The following is a 16137-nucleotide window of genomic DNA, read 5'->3' as shown; positions in this document are numbered from 1 at the left end:
CTGTTTGCATATGTTATTTAATAAATAAAAACGTTGCTCTCCATCTGAACCCATACAAGTACGTCAAATGTATTTACTCATACATGGAGGTTTTGTGCCCTTTGCTTTTTTGTTTTTGTTTTTAACCAACTTTTAGTTTTAGGACAGTATTAAACTTAGAGAAAAATTACAAAGTTAAGTACACAATGTTCTTATACAACCCACGCCCTGCTTCCCTTATTATTAACGTTTTGTATTCATATGGTGTGTTTGCCAAAATTAATGAAACAAAACTGATATATTATTATTAACTAAAGTCTATATTTTATTTAGATTTCCTTAGTCTCTACCCACTGCCCTTTTTCTGGTCCAGGATCCCATCCAGGGCACCACACTGCATTTAGCTGTCACATCTCCTCAGGCTCCTCTGGACTGTGACAGTGTCTAAGACTTTTCTTGTTTTTGATGGCTTTGGCTTTGACAGTTTTGAGAACCATTGGTCAGGTATTTTGTAGAATGTCCCTAAATTGGGATTTGTCTGATTTTTTTTCATGTCGACTGGGGTTATGTGTTTTGGGAAGAAGGCCGTTTTCATCACATTGAATCAAGGCTGTCTATATGACTTATCTGTGTTAATGTTGACCTTGATCACATGGCTTGCAATAGTGTTCACCAGGTTTCTCCAGTATTAAACTACACTTTCCTTCCTTTCCATACTACATTCTTTGGAGAGAAGACCCTTTACACAGCCCACACTTAAGGAGTGGGGAATTATGAAGGAATATAGAGAGCTGATTGAATGTATAACTCAGGAAATCAAGGTGCATATGTATAGGTCAGCAAGCCATTGTGGATACTCAGTCATGCTGAAGAGGTTGAGACCATGGAATACTTCAATAGCAAAAAACTAAATAACCCAATTAAAAAATGGACAAAATTCTGGAATAGACATTTTTCCAAAGAAGACATACAAATGGCCAATAGGTACATGAAAAAATGCTCAACATCACTACTCATCAGGGAAAGGCAAATCAAAACCATAATGAGCTATCACCTCATTCCTGTTAGGATGTCTGTTATTAAAAAGATAGGAGATAAGTGTTAGTGAGGATGTAGAGAAAAGAGAACACTTGTATGCTGTTAGTGGGAATGTAAACTGGTAGAGACACTATGGAAAACAGTATGGAGGTTCCTCAAGAAATTAAAAATAGAACTACCCTACAATCCAGCAATTGCATCTCTGAGTTTATATCCAAAGGAAATGAAACCATTATCTTGAAGAGTATCTGTACTCTTATGTTCATTTCAGCATTATTCACAATAGCCAAGACATCAAAATAACCTAAAGTATCCATCAATGGATGAATGGGTCAAGAAAAATGTGGAATATATGCAATGGAATATTATTCAGCCTTATAAAGAAGGAAGTCCAGTCATTTGCAACAACATGGATGAACCTAGAGGGCATTATGCTAAGTGAAATAAACCAGACAGATAACTGCATAGTATCACTTATACGTGGAATCTAACAAAGTCAAACTCAGAAACAGAGTAGAAAGTGGTTTCCAGAGGCTGTAGGGGTGGAGCAAATAGGGAGAGGTTGGTTAAAGGCTGCAAACTGTCAGTTAGAAGAGGAATAAGGTCTGAGGATCTAACGTATAACATGCTGACTATAGCTGAGAACACTGTATTTTATAACTGAAATTTGCTAAGAGAGTAGAACGTAAATGTTCTCACACACACGGAAAAAGGCAAATATGTGAGGTGATGGATATGTTAATTAACTCGATGGGGGGAATTCTTCGACAATGTATATCAACCATTCACTTTAAATGTCTTACAATATTATTTTTCAATTATATAAATTAAATTAAAATTCAGTTAAATAAAGCTAAAGAACTGAAAACTTAACAATATAAAGGATGGCATATACAAATTGGAAATCATGTTTAATGTTCAAAGCTGCAGATAAGTGAACAATAGCTCTGCTGCTGAGTTCTTACGCCCTCAAATTTCATAGAGTTATAGGTAACCATGTCGTAGATTAAAATGAAAGAAAATATTTAATAAAGCAACTCCCCAGAAATTAGTGTTTGCCCGACATGTCCTGTGACTGAAGAATCGCAACTTCCTATGTTTCAAATTACAGAGAATTTTAACCTTGCAACACCAAGTTATTAAGTCATTCTTTCCATTTTATACATATCTGAAGTAGAGTTTTCTTGGTCAGAATTTCTGACACACATAATTTATCCTTTGAACTATGTGAAGAGCATTTTTCATTATAAATAAAAGTATTTAAATACAAATATTTAAAAACCACTTAGAAAAAAGATTTATAGAACTAAAATCTTATTTTGGATAGTATATTTCATAAGCTTGTTGTTTAGCAATTATGATGTGACCTTTCAATGCACAAAGATAGAAAATACTTGAAAAGAAATGTCCTCTCTGATTCAAGTGAGAACTCAAACTGGTTTGTGGAAAGGACTGTCTTTGTACACTGCATTGCATATATTTTAATTCACAAGGTTATATAATATAAAGATGATATATATATTTTTTACTCCCTGTATTTCCCTTTTGCCTAATCAGGTAGGTAGTAGCATACTCTCAGGGTGGAAAGAAGACAAGACCCTTATCTTGTCTGGCTTGTGCTTCCAAATGCCAAGCCCACTGAGGGGAGAGGAGCCCTTGATGGGAAAGTCATGAGAAAAGGGATAATTCTCAACCTTGGCTGCACCTTACAATCACCGGGGGAGTTTTAAAATACTCATTCTCCCAGCCACACTGTGCACCATTTAGGTCAGTATCTCTGGAGGTGAGAAACAGGAATTAGTATTTTTTTTTTTTTTTTTACAGTTCTCCAGGTGATTCCGATGTATCGCTAAGATCGATGACTATTGCTTTAAGGGAAATAGGAAGGGAAAAGCATTTTATCTGTCGTAAAAAGGAACTTCCCCAGAGTTGAGGAGAGAGAGGCCTATGCTTCCCAGAGAAGCAGGGAATTTGGCTGTGTTCCTGGCAACACCCCAGAGAAGGATGGCTGCATGCTGCCCCCTCTAGGGAGGTAAGACCAGATGGGCCTTAGGAGGTTTCCAGTCTCACAGATGATTCCTGTACCCCATGTTTTGTTTAGAGGGAGCAGAGAAGGACCCAATAAGGCACATTTTAGTAACTTGGCCAAGGAGATGAGCAATGACCAGAGATACACGCCCCCCTGCCTCATGCTTTCTCTTCCTTTGAAATTGCATAAACTCTTGAACATTTATAGGACCCTGAATTTGGGGATTGAGGAACTCCTACTTATTACTGAATTTCCCTATGGCCTGATGAGATGGAGCCCTAAATCAATGTTAGGTTGAATTTATAGAGAATGAACAGATGTCATGTTTCTTGTAACCCATGCAGGTCTTAATATTCATGGAATGAATGAATGAAAACACCATTCTCACACACTTGACAATATAAGAGCAATACATCAAATGTTGTCTCTAACAAAACTCAACTTTTGTAGAAATATAGTTCCTGCATGCTTCCGTACAAAATACAATAATGAGCTAATCTTAACAATGATCAGAATTCATCATGAGCCTGAAATCAAGACTGCAATGATCACAGGCCACTGAAACCGGGCCTGGGAGGATTGTTGAATTAGCAGAGGGCTCCATCTGTTGATGGTTTATGTACAGGAGAGCTGGGCAGGGGTTCAGGCTGGTTTTCTTTTAGGCAACACTCCTTAGGCGTGGTTTACAGCTTTCCTCGTGCTGTCCTCAGGGAAGATCTTGGATGGCTCCAGTAGTTCACTGGGGAGAGTGGGGATGGTAGGGTGTGGGGCAGGTGGTCTGTGAGTTATTAGGTGTAGCATGTCCATCTTCCTCTGTGAAAAGTTTCCTTTCTAAGACTCTGGGCTCTTACTATCACTGAGTAGTGGCAGGAGCTGAGGATTCCAGCATGAAAAGCCTCTGTTCAAGAGGATTACCGGGAGGAAAATGGGATGCATCATCTGGCTTGTCAACGTCTGGTGGGAATCTCTTCCTCTGAGCGAGTCTAATTTGCTCAAAGAACAAGTTTTATCTTTCAAATATTAATATATATGTTCAATGGTTCTTCAATTTTTCATTCCAGTTTAGGAGACTTTATCACACAAAGACCATTTATGGCATAATTAGCTCATTGTCTACTTTTAAAAAATTTCTCAAACTTGGTTTTCAATTAGGAAGATTGGAGCAGTTTGAGATAACTACAATGACCAGATTGAATTGTTATAAGCAAAAGCAAAACAACAACAGCGAATGTGAAAATTTAAAGATTTACTTAGGCTGTGTGGTTTTATTAGAAATTAATGTTATTTATGTTAGACCTTTTGAATATTGGAAATAGCCTGTGCATCTCTATATCTTCACTCCTGCTCCTCTTGAGCTTTGGGGGAGCCAGTGTTGCAGCTTGGGCTCCATTGATATATGTGGGTAAGGGAAGTGAGACCTAGTCCCATTTGCACTGGGCTGAGGGCTAGAACAAGTAACCCTGACTCTCCAGGGCCTGGGCAGTGTGATACCAGGACGGGATGGGGTCAGGGAGTTCTACCGTTCAGGTAGTTCTCTGCTTTGTCCTACATTGTACAGCTTATTAGAGGACATCAGAAAAAAAATCAAATCTCTCATTATACATGACACTGGTTTCCATTAGCACAGATGTATACAGATTATTAATATTCGAATTGACATTAAGGAGGATAATTAAGATGGTATTTTGTTTAGCTGGAAATCCTGCCACTTTTTAATCTCTTCCACTTCTACCTTTTGGTTAAGACTCAGCAGTATATGAATACACTGGCTCTCTGGAAAAAATTCCACCACACATTCCCTCCTATGTAGTGTTTGCCAATTTCCATTGTGTAAATTAAATACTCCCACCACGGCCAATGTCAAGCTACCAACCTGGCATCAGTGAACGTGGCGTTGGGAAGAGATACACAAAATTGGCTCCTGGGAAATAATTAAAATGTTCAAGTTTTAATAAAGTCCTAGTAGTTGCTACTATTTCTTGTACTAATTGTCTACCACATTAAAAAAATAATACTTAGTAATGCTGGTTAAAATTTTTGTTTTAGGTTTAATATAATAGTCTGTCTTTAAACTTTTTCTTTTTTAAAATAAGTTCTAAATTTTAAAACAGAAAAAAAAAAAAAAGGCTTCTGTGAGCAGGAAAGGGCCAGTTTCAGCACACTACTGGACTATCCCAGCCAGCTGCATCCTGTGAGGTTGACTGGCGTAGGATCTGACCAGGGTATCGCGTAGCCTATGGCTGTGATGAAGAGGTCTCAGTGACCTCAGTTCACGTCCCTGCAGCCACTGTGAGGCACAGCCCTGAAGGGCAGCCTTGAAAACAGCTTCCACCATAAGCAATTTACATTTGTTTTTGAGAAATCAACTTTTCCTCAGGGCAGCAGACTCTGGGAAGTACATCTGTACGGCAAGTGGTCTTTCTTTTTGCTTCTTTACCACCACTTACTACTTCATTCTGCCTCCTATGATTTTTTGGCTGGCAGTGTAGCACAGAGGAGAAGGCACACTGGAGTCCATTCACACAGTAGTGTTGATTTCCAGGTGCCACCTGAGAGCTGTGTAATTTTGGGCAATCCACTTAATCTTTCTAAACTCTAGTTTTCTTATCTTTAAAATGGAGATGTGATTTACACTAAAGTGTCGTTGAAAGTACTGATTAGGATAACACACAGGGTGGGCGAGATGGGTGAAGGGGGTCAAAAAGTACACACTTCCAGTTATAAAATAAACAAGTCATGGGGATGTAATGTACAGCGCGGTGACTATGACTATAGTTAATAATACTATATTGTGTATTTGAAAGTCACTAAGAGGGTAGATCTAAAAAGTTCTCATCACGAGGAAAAAAAATTCTGTAACACATGGTGATGTATTGTGGTGATCGTTTTGCAATGTATACAAATATTGAATCATTATGTTATACACCTGAAACTAATAGAATGTTATATGTCATTATACCTCAATTTTAAAAAAAGGGATAACACAAAATGCTGAGCATGTAGGAGGGAGTAAATAAATGGTAACTCTTATTCAATATTCCTAATGTGCCCCTGTTTACTTCCGGGCCTGATCATGCTTCTCATGCTTCCCTTTGCTTGGTGTGTCTCTTGGTTGGCTTCCATTATTTTTGTGTGAGCATCTTTCTCCTGCATTATGGAGCAGATCTTCCTCGAAGAAGGCCTTAGAGCATCATTTGCCAAAGTATGTTTCCATAGCACATTAGTCCTAAGAGCTGCTTTGTGATAAAAGGTCTATGTTTACATGTTCTTAATGATTAACAAAGCTGATTATATTCTATTGGTGAACACTCATAGTACACAGTAGCATATTAAATTCTCTGAGCAGTCCTGCAGGAAAAAAAAAAATCCATTGTAGCTTTATTTGATCCAGCATTTCTCAAAATTATTTGACTACACTTCTTTATGTGTGCATGTATGAGGATAAGTAAAATAACTGTTAACATCCTGAGGCACCAGGGTTCTGCAGAATGCACTTGGAGCAATGCTCTCTTGGATGATTCAGAGTAGGGTGAATGTCTTCCCAACAGGTAGGGCACACGATGACATGTAACAGGTCTCTCACCGAGAAAACCTTTGTTCCTCAGAGGGACTGCAGAAGTGCTAGAAGGATGACTAACATCCTTCTAACTCAGGGAGAAAAATCAATACATTTGGTGGATTTGCCTTCATTGGAACAAACTGAAGCATTTTTACTATGTTATCTCATTGAACTATTATGTATTAAAATATGTGTGATATCAAGGGAACTTACATTTAATTTGTAGTTATATCATTGGAGTTCCAAACACCATAATCACGAGTTTATTAAGGAATTTAAATGCCATTGAATAATTATCTTCTAAGAGTGAGCTTCCAAAAATATCAGCTAAGACCTATAAATGCAAGAAGTCACTTAATACTAATTTCTTAAATTTGTAGGTGACTGCCTCAGTTTCAGTTTTTCTCAGTTGTCAATGAGCTACAAATTTTGTTGATGACATATGCAGTCTGATAATTCTGTCCATGTTCTTTTTCTACTAGGCACAATTGCAGTGCACCTGTGAAGCAGTTTTTATTTCAACAAACCCAAAAGTAATTAAAAATTGGAAAGCTATAAAATTGGAGTTTGAAGAAGTGGGCTATGCTTGGAGTGCTGTTGTTAGGAAGTGAACATCCCATGAAAGGGACAATTAAGAAGGAATTGATTTCGTATTCCTCAAGGTAAGAAAAAAACACATTTTTTTTCCTTATAAAAAGATATTGGATGGTAGCATTTTCATGTGTGAAATTTGAAAATACTTGTTAATAAGCTTTTTGATTTCTGATTCAATAGACTTTGAAAAAATGTAATGTCCACATTTTCCTTCTTGGTTTTGCATTTATTAATGTAAAATAATGTGATATTTCTTGCTTGGAGGATCCATCAGTGCTATTCAATGTAAGATCAAAGGTCAAAGTTCAGATGGAAATTGTGCTAAGCAGTTTGGAACAATTTTGAAGAAGTGAATGAGCCTTATTTTCATGTGTAATTAGTAGATTTATTGCAGTCCAGATTCTAATCTAGTTTCAAAAGTAAATAAATTATTCATTAAATGCAAATGGTTGTATTGTGCCACTGTTTTTTTCCCTTACTATGCCATGGTTAGAGAGAGGAAGCATTAATTTTTTTTCAGTTACTTAAGAATATTACCAAGATGTCAGCCTCTGAGCGATGCCTGCTGGCGGCATGCTGAGAACTAGCATGGAGCTGTGACAGTCGCCACGGCCAACAATTTAAAACTTGATTGAAAAACTCGTAGGCATGGCTTACCGAGAAGGAGGGCCTTCTGGGAGTAGATGGCAAGGCGGAACTGGGGTTTGGAGCCATGTGAGTTCCGCAGAGTGAAGCGGGTCAAACAAAGGAGGGTTTTATGATTGGAACAAGGGGTCATTAAGCTATGACATCTGCGGCAAACAAAGGCACTGCAAGGCTGGGTGTCGGGATGTAGGTAGGGAAATTGATCGCGTGGCAGGACAAGGAGCGCTTGCAGGGTCTGGGAATCAAGAATCCTACAGTGAGTCTGGATTGTACGGGTCACTGGCCTGTGTGTGGTCACAGCCATCCCGTGCCCTTCCCCAGCTCTGCTCTGTGTCCCAGGGCCCCCACCTGCTCAGACTTCCTTAATCACTGGCTTCTGGTAAGGCTTGGCCAATGGGAGGAAGTTGAGGGAGGTGGGAGAGAAAAAGCCATTGGTTTTGTCTCCTTTGTAGTTCCAGGCACTGCTGGCGTCCCTCATTGCAGGTCCAGCTCCCACCCCCAGGTCCAGGCTCTGGGGCTGTAGTAACACCGCCTTCCTTTGCTCTCAGTCACATGGGTGGTAGCAGCTTCTTGTAGTGTTTAATTTCTGGGGTGCCTTATCACCCCATGTTTCAGCACTCCTTACTGCTTATATCTGGCCGGCTTCAATCATTTTTATTATCTACCTGGACTTCAAAGGCACTTGAGTTTCAGATTCCTGGTCTGAGTGCATATAAATGTTTGAAGGGCTTGTCTATGTTTTACTTATTCTTTTAAATTGAAGTATAGTTGATGTACAATATTGGATAAGCTACAGGTGTTCAATATAGTGATTCACAATTTTTAAAGGTTATACTCCAATTATATTTATTATAGAATATTGGCTATATTCCCTGTGTTGTACAATATATTCTTGTAGTTTATTTTATCCATAATAGTTTTATCCCTTAATCCCCTACCCTATATTGTCTTACCCCTGTATTGTCCCTCCCTCCTTCCCTCTCCTCCTTCCCAAACTAGAACCACTAGTTTGTTCTCTATATCGGTGAGTCTGTTTCTATTTTTGTTATATTCACTAGTTTGTTGTATTTTTTAGATTCCACATATAGGTGATATTATACAGTATTTGTCTTTGTCTGACTTATTTCACTTAGCATAATACCCTCCAAGTCTATCCATATTGTTGCAAATGGCAAGATTTTCTTCTTTTTTTTATGGCTGAGTGGTATTCCTTTATATGTATACCTCAGCTTCTTTATCCATTCATCTGTTGATGGACATTTAGATTGCTTCCATATCTTGGCAATTGTAATTAATGCTGCTATGAACATTGGAGTGTATGTATCTTTTCAAGTTAGTGTTTTTGTTTCCTTCCGATATATACCCAGGAGTGGAATTGCTGGGTCATATGGTAGTTCTTTGTTTAATTTTTTCAGGAACCTCCATACTGTTTCCCATAGTGGCTGCACCAATTTACATTCCCACCAACAGTGTACGAGGGTTCCCTTTTCTCTACATCCTCATCAACATTTGTTATTTGTATTCTTCTTGAAGGAAAACACGACAATTCAAAACCTATGGAATGCTGCAAAGCAGTTCTAAGAGGAAGTTTATAGCAATACAAACTTAGTTCAGGAAATAAGAAAAATCTCTAACAAACAACTTAACCTTATTGTCTTACTTATTTTTAAATTTCCTTGCTTAGCAGTGCTTGGCACACACATGAGTTCACAAATGTTTGTTCAAGGAATGGATGGATGAAGCGGGTGTGGGTGGAGGAGCCATAGCAACCTCTGACTGCAGGTCAGGCCTTGGGTTTGGGAACGCTCAGGTCAGAATGGGGTGTGCAGAGCACTGGGGCTCAATATTCTTTGAAGGCTGCTTGAATTGATGCCGGGATGGGGCAGCTTGGGCATTGCCTGCTCAGAAATTTTGCGTCTTTTCCTCCAAGGCAACTCAGGGGAGTCACTGCAACTTCGTGAAACAGTATTAACAGGTGACTGGGGTAGAGCCAAGTCGTCACATGACTGTAGTGACACAGACTGGCTCCAATCCCAGCTCCCACTGGGGATGCTGCATTAGGTACTTCTCTGAACCTCTGTCGCCTCTTCTGTAAAATGTGGATGATTCTGCCCATCTAATAGAGCTATTTTTAAAATATATATATATATATTTTTTTTTTTTTTGGTAAATTTATAATTTATTTTTGGCTGTGTTGGGTCTTCGTTTCTGTGCGAGGGCTTTCTCTAGTTGCGGCAAGCGGGGGCCACTCTTCATCGCGGTGCGTGGGCCTCTCACTATCGCTGCCTCCCTTGTTGCGGAGCACAGGCTCCAGACGCGCACGCTCAGTAGTTGTGGCTCACGGGCCTAGTTGCTCCGCGGCATGTGGGATCTTCCCAGACCAGGGCTCGTACCCGTGTCCCCTGCATTGGCAGGCAGATTCTCAAGCACTGCGCCACCAGGGAAGCCCTAATAGAGCTATTTTTAAAAAGTATATAAAGTGCTTAGAACACGTTAGATGTTTAATAAGTAGTAGTTATTATTGTTATCCTCTTTCAAAATATATTGAAGGTGTCAGATCATGAATTAGTGGCCTGTTACAAAGGCAAGTTTTAAGAGAAGGCATCTGTTTTATGGAATAATTTCAGTATTTTTATTTCTAGTGTTACCAGAAAGGACAGTATTATTCTAAAATATTAAAATACATGCATGCACATGAACCTGACTACCTATAAATAGAACTTCATTTGGTTAGAAACATGTTCCAAATTGCCATATAATACATTACTTTTAACAACTAGACACAAGATTATTCAAAAATGCACATTTTTTAATCTGACAATCTTATTTCAAATTTCAAATCATTTTTCATCTTATTTTTGATATTGTTTATTTCAGTATTATATTTATTTTACAGAAACTCAAAGTGTTTTACACGTTGTCTCTTATTTTAGTGAGTCTGATGTACTATCTGTATAATAAGGCCATTTCTGCATTTTTAGCTCCAATGATGGTTTGCTTATATGGTTTGTTTATATCGGTACGTATAAAATGGTTCCTCACAAAAACTTGTAGAAGAGATATATATACAGATTCTTATCATTTTAAGAATCAGCCCATTTAGCAAAGTGTTGCCTTTGTTATAAATCTTTTTATATATATGCATATATATAAACACATAATTTTTGTGTATATGACAGTGTTTATATATAAAACCATATATATATATATATATATATATATATATAATTATAATTATTATTTTTTTTAACACAATGGCATGTTTTTTCTGAATGCCAGGACAGTAGGTTTCTATTTCAAGGGGAATTGAATAAAACATTTGGATATGTGAATGGCAGGAAGTCCCTCCTTCCTTTTACCTCTTTTCTATTTCTTCATATCCCCCAAAGGAAGTGATACTCTGACCAGATTTCAGGACTCTGATTGGGCTGCATTTAGTAGGGGAGCCAGGCAAACAGTATTGAAAGTATTGAAAGGGATGCCTCCCTTCTTTTCTTCTTGCCTCCAGGCCTGAGAGGATACTTAAGATGAATCATGGACTCCTTTGGGCCTTACTATTGTGCTTTTTTCCCCTCTCACAAAAGCACTTAGGTGCTTGGGAATTCTCGTTGTTTCAGGCTGTGCTTGGTGAGAATACTGAGATTTAATAGCGACAGAGAGGCTCTGCTCTGACTCAAGGCCTAGGCTAGGCGCTGCAGTCTAGATTTATCACAGATGCCTGTGCTGGAAGGCCTGTGCCCCCAGCTAACCAGACGGTGGCAAGTGGATTTTCCATGAGCCGTGACCTTACGTGGTAGCTCTTCCAGGAACCTGGGGTGAGAAGAGCTGACCTGGCCAAGGCAGGGTTTGGTCCCCACTCTTGATGTGTAATACTGTTGAAGCCTTCTTTGTGCTTTCAGATGAACAAATTAATTTTGCTCATCTGTTAAAATTAAATTCTGAGTGTCAATTTTGGTGAAAAATCTGATTAATTCTTTTTGGCTAGATTATCACTGTAGCTTAAATTAAATATCTCAGATAGATGTTAAGTAGTACTAAGTACTAAATGTATATGGACTTAACTACCAGGGTAGATGTGCTCAGATTTATCCCTTGACATTGGACAGTTATTTTTTCAGTCTTGATGTTGCAAATGTCTGGATCACTGTGCTACAGAGATGAATTGACTTGGTTGCTGACCATTGTATTGTTTCCTATGATTTTATAACCATAACCACTGAATAAATATTTTGAGAAAGTGAACAATAACTTCTAATTCTGGCAATATAATGAAACAGCTTGAAAAACTCTTCAACTATAAAGTGCTGTAAACACTGGATAAAAATATACAAAATGTAATTTGAATGCATGTCTGAGACAGCAAAAAATTAAGAGGAATCCTTAGAGTGAAAACTTGAATCCAAAGAAGTAAATGACTGCAGAAGGTGGTGGTCCTGAATGACCAAAGGCTTTGGGTTTAGCCATGATGAGCAGCTGAAGGCCAGAGGTCAACAGGAGCTTGGGTTATGCAGGCCAGAGGCCAAGTCCTGCACTTGTACTCTTTTCTCTTCCTCGTCTGTCCTTTTCATAGGCAGTGTCATTTTACACTGATTCTAGATTATTAACCCTCAAGGGATCTTAAAGATTACTTTTCTGTTGTGTAGGAGAGGACATTGGGGCTCATAGAGTTTCAATGGCTTCATTGGTGGCAGAACCAGGACAAGAACCAATTTTCTTCTATTTCAGAGTCCATTCTACTCTACTACCTTGTCTCTTTCTATTTTCTTTTTCATTCAAAAATGAAATGATGTGCGTGTGTGCGTGCGTGTGTGTGTGTGTGTGTGTGTACAGATGAGTCTTTTTGGACAGAAGCTTGAACAGATGATATAGGACACATTTAAAATATTTTGGGCTCAAAGTTGATGTGGTGGGAGATGGAGGAGGGCCTTAGGCTGCTGAGGTTGTTACTTCTTTCCCCAGTTCTCCCATGTCTATGGAAGATACTCCTTTAACTGGTCTCCAGGAGGTGCAGGCTGGAAGAGCTGGCACTGCTCATTTTGCCAGCATGCTTTGGGCAAATGGAGTCCTGGGCATCTATTCATAGTTTTTGAACCACCATGAGATCATAAGGCCCGATACAGAGCTGTGGCTACCTCTTACCAGCACTACCTGATTGATGGTGGGTCCTGCATTAAGTGTGACAAGATCCCTAGTGGTCTACTCTAACTTCAGAGGAGCTGAAGGATTCCCCAGTCCCATTCCACTTCTGAAGGGTAAGTGTTTGAATATGGGTCAAGCAGGGCTGAACAGAGACATTTGAGCCTTCTGGTCAGGCTAGTAATTTGATGTCCTTTCATACTGAGATCTAAAAAAGTCATTCAGTGTTTATTAAGTGGGAATAAGAAAAAGCAGATTTTCTATTCAAAAATATTTCAGTAGCAGACTCACTTGTTAACTTCCACTGACCAAAGCAGAATCAGTATTGTTAAAATATTCACCCAAATGTTTAGTCTTTTTCTCTTTCCAATTTAGATGAAATAGGTCACTTGTTCTTGGTAAATAGCAGTATGATATGCAATATTTGTCTTGGGATTTTTACCTGAATACTGATTTTTAATATATCATGACCCTTTGGGTTTACCGCAAAACTACCCAACAGAAACAGTTTGATTCAGCATGGTCTGCTTTTATTTTTAATTTTAAACATGGATTTAATTGTTTTCCCTCATTTTTTGGTGCTGCCTACTTTCTTTGGTAACTAGTGCTTTGCAGAAGAGGAAGAAGAAAATGAGGTAAAGGAAAAAGGGGCTTTAGAACTGTCCAAAGGTGATATTTTGAGGAGTGAAGGGTCTAAGATATGTTCAAGATGCCCAGCCTGGTGGGTTCTATCAAGACGGAGCCCGAGGTTTGAGGAGGTTCCAGGAACCAGGGAAAATCTATAAGGCAAGAAAGAAAGAATACCCTGATAGATTACATATTTCTTCTAGACACAAACTTCTTCCTAATAGTAAACTTTAATAGAAATGGATCCTTTTATAGGGACAGTGAAGTTAATATTTTTGAAATACAGTGGACAACATAAAGCTTTTTCTAATGGTATATAGAAAATTTAGAAACTTCTTTCACGTGGCCATTTCTTATATTAGACAAAAACTGAGAGCATAACATTAAAATGTAATTTGTTGAAGATGTTTCTTATGGGGATCAGTCCTAGAGACTACCATGTGTGGAGCTTAATAGTAACCTACCTGGTATGAAGATAGTTGTAGAGAAATGGATGGATAGTTCTTTATATTCTTTTCCTTTTGTGTTGCTGGCTTTGAAGAGGACCTGGTACTAAACAATAAAGGTCCATCTTTCTCAGGTGTTATTGGAGCACTGGTGTTCTGAGGTGCCTACTGAAAAAGACCCATATATTTTGTAGACCAAACAATCAGATAGAGAGAGTGTATTTCACTGAGAAATCTTCATTCTTACCAGATGAATCCATCTCTGCAAAACAGGGTCCACAGGACTGGTTGGTGAACATGATTAACTTCCTTATCAAGAAATAGCTTTGAATCTATTTGGAGGAACACTTGATTTGTCCCAGAATATGCCAACAAATATAGCCTACCTTATTTTTGGCTGTAAAGCTATAGGATGTTAAACTCTAGAAAATATTCTTGTAGTACATTCAGTTAATCTTGCACTTACCACATTGCCAAACTTAGACATGACATATAAATATTTAAGAGGTTACTAACATGGAATTTGGGATAATCTGGACAAGGACAGGGCATACTGTCATCTAAAATTCATCTATGATCTCATAGTATTAAGAGTGACAGGAATATTTTAAATATTAAGAGAATAAATTGTCAATACCTTCAAAGTTTATATACCTACATTTTATACCAATAATTAGCATACCTCTCCCTTAACGCCTCCTTGGAAGTAAATTATGTTCAAATTAGCAATAAATGGTTAATATGTAAGTTACACATTTGCCTTATGTTTTCATTAAGCAAGTTCACAACAGATGTCTATCAGGCAACATTTTTTTTTTTTAACCTTTGATAATTGACTTTATTTGTGGAGTTTTTTGTATACACAAAAATTTTAATTTTCATATATTCAAATATACCTTCACATTCTTACATAGCTTTGGGGTTTGCAGTTTTAATTAAAAAGGCATTCCTAACTCCTATATTGTACATGTAGTTTTTTAGATTTGTCTACATTTAACTCTTTAATTTTTAAAATTTTTTAAATTAAAAAAAATTTTTTTTTAATTCAAACAGAAAGTCACAAAAATTATAATCATCCTCATCAGTTCACTCAGTCCCATGTAATTAATTTTTTTTTATCTTGATCTTTTGTTAGCACTTTTATGAGTTCATCAGTTTTTCATTAGAGTTCTGAAAATGCTTATTCATTCAGTTCAGCAGTACAGTCAGTTACCAGAAACCTGTACTTGTCAGAGTCTTTTCCATGAATTCCTTGAAGATGAAACCCTTTTATAGGAACATATTTGCAAAAGCATCAGAGTACACCCAGAACTGTCTGTAAATGACAAAAGACTTAAAAATGACCATGGTTAAAGATTTGATGAAAGTTCATAATAATGCAATTGACAAGGAAATTTAGTTATTTCTGAGATATACATTTTAAAGTAATAACTAGAATTATGACTTATAACATTATACCAGAACATATAAGATTTTTAGAAATTTCATATAATTTCTGAAACATTTATATTAATATATTTCCATACAAATAACCCAATGAAAGTTTAGTATTAGTTGTCTTGTTTGTTTGTTTTTTTATACTGCAGGTTCTTATTAGTCATCAATTTTATACACATCAGTGTATACATGTCAATCCCAATCACCCAATTCAGCACACCACCATCCCCACCCCACTGCAGTTTTTCCCCCTTGGTGTCCATATGTCTGTTCTCTACATCTGTGTCTCAACTTCTGCCCTGCAAACCGGCTCATCTGTACCATTTTTGTAGGTTCTGCATACATGCGTTAATATACGATATTTGTTTTTCTCTTTCTGACTTACTTCACTCTGTATGACTCTAGATCTAGTCTCTAGATCCATCCACGTCTCAACAAATGACTCAATTTCGTTCCTTTTTATGGCTGAGTAATATTCCATTGTATATACGTGCCGCATCTTCTTTATCCATTCATCTGTCGATGGACACTTAAGTTGCTTCCATATCCTGGCTATTGTAAATAGTGCTGCAATGAACACTGTGGTACATGACTCTTTTTGAATTATGGTTTTCTCAGAGTGTATGCCCAGTAGTGGGATTGCTAGG

At 37.8% G+C, this 16137-nt stretch overlaps 1 long non-coding RNA gene across 2 annotated transcripts in view; it reads left to right on the top strand.

The window, feature by feature from the left end:
* Window positions 1-16137, top strand: part of LOC309634826 — a 262121-nt gene that overhangs the window by 148674 nt on the left and 97310 nt on the right. For both annotated transcript variants that reach the window (XR_014248448.1, XR_014248449.1), the window contains one exon: window positions 7088-7267. This is a non-coding gene — a long non-coding RNA (uncharacterized lncRNA). The remainder of the gene's footprint in view (window positions 1-7087; window positions 7268-16137) is intronic.

The sequence above is a fragment of the Balaenoptera borealis genome (assembly GCF_965194805.1).
Source record: "Balaenoptera borealis genome assembly, chromosome: 9".
Classification (NCBI taxonomy): Eukaryota; Metazoa; Chordata; class Mammalia; order Artiodactyla; family Balaenopteridae; genus Balaenoptera; species Balaenoptera borealis.
This window is presented reverse-complemented; position numbering and strand designations above follow the sequence as displayed.